Below are 14,615 nucleotides of genomic sequence, written 5' to 3'. Positions count from 1 at the left end.
TAAAAGTGATCCTTTTGGGAGTTTCATTATAAAATGTCCATTTTTTTCTGAAACAAATATGTATTTCTCCTTGTGTCCAAATGGATAATATTAAGAATTGTAGAAAAGGTTCTACTTCCCCACTATTGCTCAATGAAAATTCTGATACAGATTTCTGGAGAGTGCACTATATAGATAATGCTATAAGTAATACAATAAGCCATGTCTCTACCCTGAGTAATGACCAGTATATTTACATTGATGATAAAAATTATGACCATAGAGAAATCCTAGTCCTTTTCTAAAGGAAATTTACCAAGATGAAAAATGTAGGAAAGTCTTGCTTTAGTGATCAAAAACTAGTATTCATTAAAATATTCATAGCCAAGACAAAACCTGCAAGTGTAAGATATGTGAAAGGGCTCTTAACCACAGTGCAGAGCTTGCTTAATACAAGAAATTTTGTAGAGAAAGAGAGCCCTATAAGTATAGAATATATTCAGCAAGCAAATGCTTTGCTATATTTTTTAAACACAGCAGATACTTTGACAGTGATAAATTCTACAAATTTAAAGAATGTGAAAAAACTTTTAGTGAAAAGTTACAACTTGTTAAGTATCAGAGGATTTATACTGAAGGAGAGACCTGTAAATGTAAAAAGTGTGGGAAAGCCTTAAAAAGTTTTTCAACCCTTACTCAACATAAAAAAATTATTCTGCAGAGAAGAACTACCAATGTGAAGAATGCAATGCACTCAAGAACTTTACTCAACATCACATTGTTCATACAGGAGATATGCCATGCAAATGCAAAGAATGTGACAAAACATCTAATAAAAGCTCAAATCTTATTTGTCACCAGTGGACAAACCCTGGAGTGATGCCCTACATATGTAAACAATTTTGCAAAGGTTTCAGTCAAAAACCAAGCCTTAAAAATTACCAGAGAATTCATACTGGAGAGAAGCCTTACAAATGTACAGTGTGTGGCAAGAGTTTCAGTCAAAAATCATCACTTACTCAGCACCAGCGAAACCACACTGGAGAGAAGCCTTACAAATGTAAAGAATGTGGCAATAGTTTTAATCAAAAAACAGTACTTACTCGGCACCTGAGAATCCACACTGGAGAGAAGCCCTACAAATGTACAGTGTGTGGCAAAAGTTTCTGTCAAAAATCATCACTTACTCATCACCTGCGAATCCACACTGGAGAGAAGCCCTACAAGTGTAAAGAGTGTGGCAAGTGTTTTAATCAACAATCATCACTTACTCAGCACCAGCGAATCCACACTGGAGAGAAGCCCTACAGCTGTAAAGAATGTGGCAAAGCTTTTAATAGCATCTCACAGCTTAATTGTCACAAAAGGATTCATACTGGAGAGAAGCCCTACAAATGTAAAGTGTGTGGCAAAAGTTTTAATCAAAACTCACATCTCTATTGCCACAACAGGATTCATACTGGAGAGAAGCCCTACAAATGTAAATTGTGTGGCAAGAGTTTCAGGCAAAAATCATCACTTACTCAGCACCAGCAAATCCACACTGGAGAGAAGCCCTACAAATGTAGAGAATGTGGCAAAGCTTTTAATCAAAAATCAATACTTACTCGACACCAGAGAACCCATACTAGAGAGAAGTCCTATAAATGTGAAGAATGGCAAAGCTTTTAATATTGAAGGTCACATCTTACTAAACATTATAGATTTTATACTGGAGAGAAGTTTTACAATGAAAACATTGCATCAGTGTCTTTAAGGATAAATCAACCCTATTGCACAGTAGTTCAACACTATTTCATACCAGAGATATGATAGCACAGAAATCATACAAGTGTAAAATAGATGACAGAGTCTCCAATAGTTGTTCACACCCTACTCAGCACCTCAGAATTCATACGAGTGAGAGGATGTACGGAAAAATTTTTGCAAAGCTTTTGGCCATTGATCCATCATTTTTGAAACACTGGAGGATTTATACCATATAGAAACCCAAAGAATGTGTCCAAGACTGTATTCAAATTTTCGACATTTTTTAATTACTGACCTCATATCTGGAGCAAATGTGGAGTAGCATTTGTCCAAAGATAACAGCAAAATATTTACAAAAACACCTTGACAAATATAAAGATGGTAGTAAGTTTCATACCTATAGCACATCCCTTGAAGTATTTGGGACCTAGGAGGGAAAAAAATCATTTAAATGTAGAAAATGGATAATTGCTTTTGACATTTGCTGAAAATTTTCTTAACATCTTGAGCTGATATTGTAGAAATAAGGAAATACAAGTATACAATTGTAATCCCTAAAAGGTTATAGTTTTAGTATAAATCAACAATCTCATTTTTCACAACTGGAGAAATAATAATATTCAGAGTTGATTATTTCAGAAGTCTCTTAAGATTTATATGAATTTTAAAATTTAAAATTTTCAGAGCCCCTTAAAGTTAGGGACACTTAATCAGTAAACTACATCCTCAGATTTTTTTTCTTTTTTAATTAGAGATAGGGTTTGCTAAGTTGCATAGGTCCTCACTACGTTATGGAGCCTGACTTTGAACTTGCAAAGCTTCTCACATCCCTAGGGTAAAAGCATGGTCCACCATGCAAGTTTTACAGATAGTTTTTACTTATATTTCATTAAAGATGCAATTTTTGCTAAATAAAGTGTGAATTTCTTAATGTTAACTTGTCATGCATTTAATGATGTTATTAGGTCACACATCTCCCACTATTCACTTTGCTAATGGATCAATGCAATAGTAAAAAATTCTGTTGTGTTAATAATGCTATAACATCTCCATTAATTATTTCATATGTTTAATGAAGTATTATTTGGATAATATTATTTATTTAAACTATATACTCTCTTGTTTGTAATTATGGGAAAATTATGAGAATTTAGGAAGGACATAGGGATACTAAAATAATGCCCAGATAACCCTAGTTTGAATTATGAGATTAACATTTCACCTTATAGAGTAGCAGTACTCCCTAAGGGATCTACAACTCCAGAGAATTATACAAGCTCCCAATCAGGGAGAAAAGAAAGACCCAAGAGACTAGGAGCCAACGTGTGTATTCAGGCAATAAATGAGGATTACTGAAGGGGGAAATAGTCTTAATGTTTCCTGGGGAATCCACATGGTCCATAGGCCCTTCCTGACTCTTGGACAGAAGAAACCATGCAGGTCCTCGTGAATTCTATGACTGTCATCACTGCGGTGACTATACTCACCTCTAGTATAGGAACAACATAACAATTTGGGACCACTTCTTTAGTTTTGCATACCCAGTAAAAATGTGTAACTAGAGACATGTAAAATGATTTCTGTAAAAAGAAATAGATATACTATAGGAGCATTTATGCCCTCACATTTTTTATTTCATTATGTATTTTCATTTTGTAGACCCTTTGGTTCAACTTAAAAATTTACAATATAATTTTTGTTATACTTATTGGATTATACAATGGATAGCATGTGTCATGGTCTCCCAGAACCCTCTGCAACCCAGTATTTGTAAGATACTATCAACTAACAATGTCCCTCCTCAGATCTTATGGGTCCAAGAGCCCATGACACCACAGAGAGAGAAACACAATTTTGATTGAAATACACCTCTAGACTCTCATCTACAAGTCCTGTTCAAAAAGTAAAAACACAATGTTATCTTCATATGTGAGCCTTTTGGGTCAACAAAACACCACCCACCAACATTTCATTTAACTTTATTTGGGAAAATATATATTGAAATATAATGATAAGTTCTAGGAGAATAATATTCACACCATTCTTTATTCCAAAGGGTAAATATCTAGGTCTCATGCTTATCTCCACATTATTTTATGCAGAAAACTGGCTTCATTTGACATATGAGAGTTTAAACTGTTTGTATGGCCAGGAGGGAAGTTTCAGTCCTAGAGGTCTAAGGAAAATACTAAATATCTTCCCTTTTCATGATTGAATGATGTCTGCAATCCTTGAAGAAACAGCAAAAGAATGCTGATTTCTCAATGCATCTGGCTGGGTGGCTCACTCATTGGAATCCCAATTTATTTAGTCATCTCAAGGCTATCACTCCCTCCTATAGGATTTTACCTGTTCTTGGGAGGACTTTTGTTCTTCAGGGGATCATCAGGTCATGCAAGATGTTAGAATGAAGTTTTCTTTGTTCTAACTTGTATTTATTCGGCCTCACTTTCAATACAAGTCAGAACAAGACTTCAGACTCTCACCTGTGGAGAGGATGCCCTGCCCAGCACTTCCCAGTCAGGACCCTGAAAAGATCTTTGGGACTCCCCAGTACATAGGTTCAGTGGTTGGGTTTTCCAAGTCTGGCAATACAGTTGCCTGAGTCTTTCCCTTTTGCTTTCTCTCTTGCTTTCATAGTATTACTCAAGGAAACACTGTCTTGTGTGAAGAGAGTGTCTTCCTTATCTATTGGATCTGACCTGCCAAGTTGAGCACCTGCCCACATACTTAATGTCACAAACACATGTATGTGTTATCTAATCAGTAAGTAGTGTATCTTTCAACTGCATGATTTTTATTGCATGGGGGAGGAAATTGAGAATGCTTTCTTTGAGTGCCCACAGCACTATTCATAGTATTCATAACACTGCTATGTAATGTTTCCCCTCTGCTCAATTTGTAAGTATTGTTCTTATGCTGCTTCTAAAACAAATAGAAAAGAGTTTTAAACCAAATTTTTGTGATTATAGCTAGTTGCACAGACTGACTTGGGCAACTCTATTTACCATTGTTGTTTTGTATGGGCTCAAGGTACTCTTTTGTACTTTTATTTAACCTTAATAACATTACCATCCATTGATGAGTTTTTAACTCACAAACCTTCTCAGTATACAAATTTTCCCTTGTCATTTTAAAAATTTCTAACTCTTTTTAGGTATACATGATAGTAGAGCAAATTTTGACATATTATACATGGAGTAAAACTCATTTTAGTGAGCATTCCATTCTTGAGGTGTACATGGTGTGGACCTTCCCTGGTGGTGTATTTATATATAAACATTGAAAAGTTGTGTGTGATTCATTCTACTGTCATTTGTACTCCTATTTCCCTTTTCTTTTCTTCAATCCAACTTTGTCTAATCCACTGAATTTCTATTCTCTCCCCCTCCCTTGTTGAGTGCTTTAGAATCTCTATGTATTATGTATTATATGTAATGTCTGTTTCATTCTACTATCATTTCTATCCCCATATTTCCTCCCCTCCTTGCAATCCATTCTACTTAATCTAAATAACTATTTTTCTCCAGCCCCATTGTGAATTAGCATACACTTAATGGAGGGAACATTTGGCCTTTGTGTTTGTGTGTGGGGGGGTGGGGATTATTTCACTTAGCATGATATTCTTCAACTCTATCCTTTTACCACCAAATGGCATAGTTTCATTCATCTTTAAAGCTAAGTAATATTCCATTGGTGGGGGAAATTATATTTATATATATATATATATATAATATCACATTTTATTTATCCATTAGTCTGTTGAAGAAAACTTAGGTTGTTTCTATGGTTTAACTATTGTGAATTGTGCTGCTATAAACATTGGTGTAGCTGTTTCCCTGTAGTATGCTGTTTTTAAGTCTTGTCTTTATAGTCCAAAGAGAGGGATAGCTGGGTCAAATGACGTTCCATTCTGGTTTTTCAAGGCATCTCCATACTGCTTTCCATGGTGGTTGCACCAATTTGGAGTCAATCTCATGAGCAATGTGTGAGTGTTCCTTTTCACCCAAAACCTCACCAACATTTATTGTTGCCTTATTATTAATGATTGCCATTCTGACTGAAGGGATCTGCAAAAATCTGTAGGTTCTTTCTTCACATTATTCTTTGTTTGCTGAGAATCAGCTTTTTAGTTTGAATATATCCGCTTTATTTATTCTTGATTTTTAATTTTTGTGCTGTAGGAGTCTTGTTATGGAAGTCAGATTGTGGACCAACATTCACCTCAGATTTTTAAATGGCATGCCAAGTTCATGAATGTTTCAGTTTTATTGTTTCTCTTACTATCTTACCTTATAGATCTACATGTTCTAAAGAGAAATGAAATGATCTAGCTTCACATACATGATTTTCTGATGACTGTTATTTTTCAATATGTAGATGCAGATGGTTTAAAATATAAATCTATTATTTCAGACTTTAAATAAAGCACATACCTGCCTTCTGTAGGAAATATTCCATCAATAGATCAACATCAAACCTATAATATATATATATATATATATATATATATATATATATATATATATATATATATATATATATATGCCTGGATCCAAATGCATGCACATCCAACCCAGAGCTTGGCCCATAACACTTATTCTATACTACGTTCTACACCTTAGAACCTCCATGAAAGCTCTTATGAATCCAAAGCCTGAGACTCACTCCCCAGACATTCTTCTTTTTTGGGGGTGGTATAATGACAAAGATTGAACTCAGGGGCAGTGCACCCCTGAGCCACATCCCTATCCTTATTTTATGTAGAGACAGGATCTCACTGATCTGCTTAGTAAATTTTTTTCTCAGAGGCTGGCTCTGAACTCATGACCCTTTTTCCTCAGCCTTCCAAGCTGCTGAGATTACAGGCAAATACCACAATGCCCAGCTCCCCAGAGAGCCTTCTTGAACTGGTTGGAACCCACTTGTTCAGTATGTTTTGGCCTAATCCTCACAATTAGAGATGAAATTATTTTCCTCTCTATGAAAAATCAGGGCTACAAAGAGATTGGACTCAACAACACCTAACTACACAGCATGTCCACATTACAACAAAGGTGTGGTCTGCAATTCTCCACCTCTCCAATGAGCTCTTCTTGGCTCCAAAAAGTTGGGAGTACTGGCCAACCCTCTGCCATAGCTCATTCCAGAAGCCTCCCAGAAGGTGAGTGTGTATGAGGGACAGTATTCCAGGTGGCACCTTGGTGATTAATAGGCTATGCCAGGGAGTTAGGCAGAGCCCAATTTACCAAAGGCACAAAACTTTCATGTGGCTGATCCAGGATGGGGGCTGCATGAGGGGATACTTTTCCTCCACCCTTGAAATGTCTTTCCTAACTGTTCATATGCTGAAATACTTGTTCAATGACTTGCACCGTTGTCCTGTTTTATGTTTCCGTCTCAGGTGGCTTTGGAGGTCTCATGCTTTGGCCATTTTGTGATTTTCTTCTTCAGTTTTCAAACCTCCTTCATCCAATCCATGTGGAATTTGTGTCTGTGGATATTAGTTTTCATTTTATATATTTCCATTTAGTCCAAGTTTGCAATTACCTCTTGAAAAAAAACGAATGTCTCATTCATTATCATGTCTGTACTAACCCTTCATATGTTGATAATGGCAGTGTTCAAGAACTATCTTCTGATTTCTACAACTGGAACAAAAGTGGGTCTGCTTGAAATGACTGTCCTTTCTTTTGACTCCAAATAACGGGGATTCTTTTTAATACAGCGCTTTAATGCCTATATATATAATGTGTAATATAGATATTTATATACAGTACCCAGGAGACTGAGCCTGCTTTTTACATGGTTTCTCTCAGAGTAGGTGGAGTTGATCATGTAGGTTTCTTAGAGTGGACTCCAGCTCCGACTCTTCCTCAGCTCTGACTAAATTCCATCTGCCTGTGATTTCTACAACATGTGACCTATAGCTCTTCCTCTTCTTTTCTTAATTTTAATATTTCACTTAGAGCTTGAGCCACAGGACTGTCACTTTGGAAAGGATGATGTACCAAACAATCACTGCCCCCCAAAATGTGTGCTCCATGTGCAAACTAGGAAAAAGGGGCCCATCACACACTTCAGGTCTTCTGGGAAATTATGGGGGTACCAGGAGTCCCACACATCAAAGTAGAGGCATTATAATTTGTGGAACAGGTTTTTACTAATTTGATTTTAGCACCAGAATTAGAGTAATTTAAGTTTCCTTATCAACATGAGAAAATGATCTCAACCAAGATCCTTTTCCAGATGTGTCCAGGAAACTTTAAGGGTTTGAAGCCCAGATCTCTTGGATTGCTGGTATCCATCAGAGAAGACAATAAAATTGAGAGAGTTGACATGTCCCACCTGGGAAGCCACAGTTCTGTGTTCTCCATTTGGAACTTCGTGCCTTTCTACAGACATTAAAATTACAAATCTGCAGAGATAGAACTTCATAATTCTTCCTTTCCATAAAACTTACAAGTGTTTGTGCTCTGCTCAGCTTATTCAGATGACAAAGTTCTTCTGTGTCCTCAGATGCAGAGTTAGTGTGGATTCTAAAAAGGGCATTGGAGGAGGAAATTCAGTCTACTAGTGAGCTTTCCCAGTAGCTTCTTTGCTTCTCAAAGAAGCAAACATCTTTAGAAGACAATATCCTCATAGCACCATATAGAATATGGTCCTCTGAGCTCATTAGGACTGTTGGAGCCCAGAGGACCATGTTCTGTATGGTGTAATGAGGATATTGTCTTCTAAAGATGTTTGCTTCTTTGAGATGCTGCTAAAATGAGTCAATTTTTCTTATAGGGAATGTCAGTTTTACTTCTTCATTTTTCAATTTAATAACTTCATGGGACATAACTTACATATGGTATGTCATGTAGAGATTTTAAACAGTACTAATTTGTATACTTATTACCAGGGAATTAATAAGTTTTAATATTTTGATTGATAATCTTGCTTTGTTCATCTTCATAACTCATACAACAATTTTTGTTTGAGTAATTGTACATTTTGAAATCTTTAGAGGGAAATGAGGTTCTATGTTCAAAACTTCATTTTATAGAATGAAATATCACATGGTTAAGAACTTTCAGTTGGTCAATGTCAACAAGGGACCGTGATCAGAAGGAAGTACATTAAATATTTTAGAAAATCAAATAAATGTTCTGATAAGTTCCAATTCATGGTGCCAAATTATAGGCTTATGAATATAATTCACAAGAATTTGGAAAAATATTTTTATGTATTAGTCCATTCTGTTTTAATCACTAAAAACTTGTTGTAATATCTAATAATGGAAATGTGTAAATTCAATTTTGCTTAGAGGAATAATCAGGACACTTGAAATCCATCCTGTCCTGGTCACTTTCAATTTTTTTTTTCTAAAATTCAATTTCTCATGTCATTAGCATGCACAGATAAATGTGACCCTAAGACACACAGAACAAGATAAAGCAGAAAAGGTGAAAGGAGAACTTGACTCTTCCCTCGCAATATCAGTCAGGGAAAACAGACCCTCCTGCAGGAGCCTGTGGGTTTCCCAGTAATGAGAGATTGGGTTCTGCAGAGAAATGCATGGGCTCTCTCATCCCTGAGGAGCTCCACAGAACAGAGTAGAGGAGAGTGTGGCTGAGGAGTCTCTAAACAAGACCTCCTGAGACCAAGCAGGAAGCTGGCCTGATTTTATTGTGCAGTTACAATGTATATGTACTCAGGCAGTGCCTAAGCAAAATATAGACAGCCACCAATGAAATGTCTGCTAACTGTCCTTGTGGTGAACAATCAAAGAGTGAGTGTGCAACACATGGCCTTGTGCCCAGAGCTGTGCTGATCGGGTAAGCAGTTTGCCACTCACATGCCTAGCATGGGGAGTGGCCTGCCACATAGACGCCCTTAACCTGTGCCCTGTATGCAGTTATCCATGCACTTGTGCCCACAGAGCAGCACCTCTGGGGCTTCTTCTTTCTTGACTTTAAAGAACAATTTCTCTTCTAGTTGCTTTTCTCAGGAGAAATTTAAAATGATAATAATATAAATATTATAGATGTAAGTGTGAATCCTGAGCTGTACTTAAAAACCCTGACAATTTATAAAAGCAAGCCATGGTTCTCATATCTACTTCTCACAAAGAGCTGCCATTCATTCAGTCAAGTCTTGCCCAGGGTTTGCTCGTTGTGTTACTGGAGGGTGTGTTTTGCAGCAGAGGTGCTGGGTGATGGTGTTGCCCTCTCTGCAGTGTCAGTCATTTCTCCCTAGTGCTCTTCATAGATTCCCAGCACACAAAGAGCCACATGTAAGAGGTTTCTGCCTAGGCTGACATAAGTCGCAAGCCCACTTGCTTGAAGCAAGACCAGTCTCAATTCTCCATCTCCCTTTTATCTGTTAGTGAACACCAAGAGGACATGGGGAGGGTTGGAAGTAGTGGTGAAGCTGAGCTGGGTGATGAGGACAACCCCAAGCTGTAAGTCTGCACAAGTGTCGTTAGGGGTGACAGATTTAATTTTCTCACCCCTTATGAACAGCATGGGGCTCACACTGCATATGGGAGAAGAGATGTTTCTTCCTCTCACTTTCACCATGGAATGTGCCCACCCAGAGGATCCAAATAACCCTAACTTACAGTGGGGTGTCCTTCTCCTATAATTCTCTCTACTTATGTCCTGACCACCAGCTCGTGTCCACTGCATGAGCAGTCCTCGCTAGATGGTTGCAACACAGATGATGGTGCATGTATCATACGGCCACCCCTGAATTTAGTGACAGCACCATATCTAACATGACCTTCCTGGATCCAGATATTAAAGGGAGTCTTTACTATCAGCTCTAAGAAACAAAACTTGTGATTTTTTTTTTGAAACTTTCTTTTTCATGTGTGATCTGTTTTTTCTCATCTCCTCTCTTGGCCTTTCCTTCTTCTTACCATATGTGAATTCTCAAATGTAATCTATTTCAGAAATCAGTGTTAGATTCCCTGCGATTTACATATCCTTCCACACAGAATGCCCACTCTAGGGGGCAGCTTGATTTCTTCATTGCATAAAAGACATGAGTGCCCAGTACGATAGGGCACCCGTGGACCAAGCTAGAAGTATCACTCTTTAGACCCTTGTTTGAGGGGTGTTTCTCAGATTACCTCCTTGATGTCTGAGAGTTTGTGTTATGTCTCATGATCTCCTGGACTATGTTGTGCCTGGCATAATGTGCACAGCTTGGAAGGTACATAGCTCAGGATTTTAGTCATCTGTGAATCATTCCCATTCTCTAAGATGCTTCCTAACAATGGTACCTTAGGATGGACATTACTATAGATATTTCTTCACAACACTACCATGGTACATTTACACAATTTTAACCATATATACTTGATGCACATCATTTTTTTAGAACAGTTTTTATCTTTTATTTTTTTATTTTTTTTATTTTTTTTATTGGTCGTTCATAACATTACATAGTTCTTAATACATCATATTACACGGTTGATTCACGTGGATTATGAACTCCCGCTTTTACCCCGTATACAAATTGTTGTATCACATCAGTTTCCCTTCCATTGATTGACTTATTGCCTTTCTAGTGTCTGATGTATTCTGCTGTCTGTCCTATTCTCTACTATACCCCCTCCCCTCCCCTCCCCTCCCCTCCCCTTTTCTCTCTCTACCCCTTCTACTGTAAATCATTTCTTCCATTTGTATTATCTTGTCTTGCCCCTCCTTTCCTCTTACATGACATTTTGTATAACCCTGAGGATCGCCTTCCATTTCCATGCAATTTCCCTTCTCACTCCCTTTCCCTCCCACCTCTCATCCCTGTTTAATGTATATCTTCTTCTATATGTGGGCAACAGGTTTTGACATCACTGCATTCCTCTAAGTCAACCATATGGCAAGTGAAAAATATATATCATGCCACCAAAGGAAAACAATAAGGATGAAAATAAACATCATTAACATTGTCTTGTCAGCACCAAGAACTACCCCATCTTCCTTATTGAAAGCATAAATCTGCAACACATTCTTGTGGAGAAGTTCCCAAAAGATATACTTCAAGGGAATAAAACTAAATAACGATAATTAGGAATTTTGAAGGAAAGTTATGCTCAACCACAAATACTAGGTTGCTGTAGTTCTCCAACATCACTTCTCTATATAAATTCTGCTGAGCAGGATCCAGGAATTCCCATTCCTCCTCAGAAAAATCAATAGCCACATCCCCAAATGTCAACGGCTCCTGAAATAAAAATTGTTAGATCAAAAGAACATGGACCAAACCATTATTCAGTTTTTAATACGAATTAAGAGTTTGTAGAAGTGACTGTCATGTGGGAGAGTGACTTTAATTATGTAATAAGATATTTTCCATTTTCTAATTCAGAGGAAAATAAATAAGTCCAAAAACAGTATATATATATATATATATATATATATATATATATATATATATATATTCCATATCAGAGTGAAGTGAAGGATGTATACCATAACCCAAGCACTGAATAAAAGCCCAACTCCTAACTTTTGTGCCATCAGTGAATGTGAAATTTGGTGGAGATTCCAGATGCCATCAGACTTGTCAAAGGTATTCTCATAGGGAGACTGTGCACAAGGAGGAGATTAAAAAATTCTTAGAGGTAAAAAAGAACATAGACACAACATATCAAAATTGCTTGGACACTATGAAAGCAGTACTAGGAGGAAACTTCATTGCATGCAGTTCATTCCTTAAAAGAAGAAAAAGTCAATAATTGATCTCATACTTCCTCTCAAAGCCCTAGAAGAAAAAATCAACAGCAAAAGCAGTAGAAGGCAAGAAATAATTGAAATTATAACTGAAATTGAATAAAAGAAACAAAATTAAACCTTGACAAAAAGTTGGTTCTCTGACAGATCCCTAGCTATGCTAATGAAAAGAAAGAGAGAAAATTCAAATTACCAGCATACATGATGAAAAAGGCAATATCCCAACAGACACTATAGAAATAGAGAGGATATTTAGAAATTATCTTGAAAACGTATACCCCAATAAAATAGAAGTCATTGCAGGCATCAACAAATTTATTAAGTCATATGATATGCCAGGATTGAATCAGGAAACATACACAATTTAAAGAGACCAATATTAAATGATGAAATACAAGATGCCATCAAGCTTATCAACCAAGAAAAGCCCAGGCCCAGATGGATACACTGCCGAGTTAAACAAGACCTTTAAAGAAGAAATTCAAAATACCAATATGCTTCAATTTATTTCAGAAAATACAGAAAGAAGCAGCACTTCCAAACTCATTCAATGAGGCCAATATCACCCTGATCCCCAAACCAGGCAAGGACAAATGAAAGGAAAAAATAACTTCAGGCCAATATCTTTAATGAACATAGATGAAAAAATCTGAATAAAATTCTGGCAATTAAATACAAAAACATATTAAAAGGTCGTGAACCAAGATCAAGTGGGGTTTGTCCAGGAATACAGGGTTGGTTCAACATATAGAAATCAATAAAGGTAATTCCTCACATCAATAGACTTAAAAAAAAGAATCATATGATCATCTCAAGAGACACAGAAAAGCCATTTGACAAAATACAGCACCCTTTCATGTTCAAAAAAATAGAAAAAACTTGAGACAACAGGAACATACCTCAACATCATACTGGCTCTCTACATTAAGCCTAAGGCCAACATCATTCTAAAGGGAGAAAAACTAAAGGCATTCCCTCTAAAAACTGGAACAAGACATGGGTGCTCTCTCTCTCCATTTCTATTCAACATATTTCTTGAAACACTGGCCAGAGCAATTAGACAGATTAAAGAAATTAAAGGAATAACTAGAGGAAAATAACTTAAATTAGCACTATTTGCTGAAAATATGACTCTATACCTAGAAGACCCTAAAAGCACCACCAGAAAACTTCTAGAACTAAAAATGAATTCAGCAAACCAGCAGGATATAAAATTAACACACATTAAAAAAGGCATTTCTGTATATCAGTGACAAAGCCTCAAGAAGGAAACAAGAAAATCTACCCCATTTACAGTAAAATCAAAAAGAGAAAACATAAGATACTTGGGAATCAACATAACAAAAGATGTGAAAGTTCTATACAAGGAAACCTGCAGAACCCTAAAGAATGAAATCAAAGAAGACCTTAGAAGATGGAAATATCTACCTTACTCTTGCATAGGCAGAATTAATATTATCAAAATGACCATAAAACCCAAACCACTATACTGATATAATGCAATTCTGATCAAAACCCCAATGACATTTATCATAAAAATAGTAAAAGCAATCATGAAATTGGTCTGGAAAAATAAGAATCCCAGAATAGCTAAAGCAATTATAAGCAGGAAGAGCAAAGCAGGTGGTATCACAATACCAAACCTTAAACAATACTACAGAACAATAGTAACATAAACAGCATGGTATTGGTACTAAAACAGGCTGGTAGACCAATGGTACAGAATAGAGGACACATAGACTAACTCACAAAATTACAATTATCTTACATTAGACAAAGGTGCCAAGAACATGCATTGGAGAAAAGATAGCCTCTTCAAAAAACGGTGCTGCAAAAACTGGACATCCATTTTTAAAAAAAGGAAATTAAAACCCTATCTCTCACCATGCACAAAACTCAACTCAAAGTGGATCAAGGACCTAGGATTTAAACCAGAGACTCTGCATCTAATAGAAGAAAAACTAGGCCATAATCTTCATCACATGGGGCTAAGAAGCCCCAACTTCCTTAATAAGATGCCTATAGCACAAGAATTAAAACCAAGAATCAACAAATGGGATGAATTCAAACTAAAAACTTTTTTTCGGAAAAAAAATATGAGGTGAACATAGAGCCTACATCCTGGGAGTAGATTTTTACCCCTCACACATCAGATAGAGAACTAAT

The 14,615-nt window shown here is 36.6% G+C and overlaps 1 pseudogene; it reads left to right on the top strand.

Moving 5' to 3' along the window:
* The first annotated feature begins 858 nt into the window (after positions 1–858).
* LOC144251509 (uncharacterized) overlaps positions 859–14,615 on the top strand; it is a 51,669-nt pseudogene continuing 37,912 nt past the window's right edge.

The sequence above is a fragment of the Urocitellus parryii genome (assembly GCF_045843805.1).
Source record: "Urocitellus parryii isolate mUroPar1 chromosome 16 unlocalized genomic scaffold, mUroPar1.hap1 SUPER_16_unloc_3, whole genome shotgun sequence".
NCBI lineage: Eukaryota > Metazoa > Chordata > Mammalia > Rodentia > Sciuridae > Urocitellus > Urocitellus parryii.
This window is presented reverse-complemented; position numbering and strand designations above follow the sequence as displayed.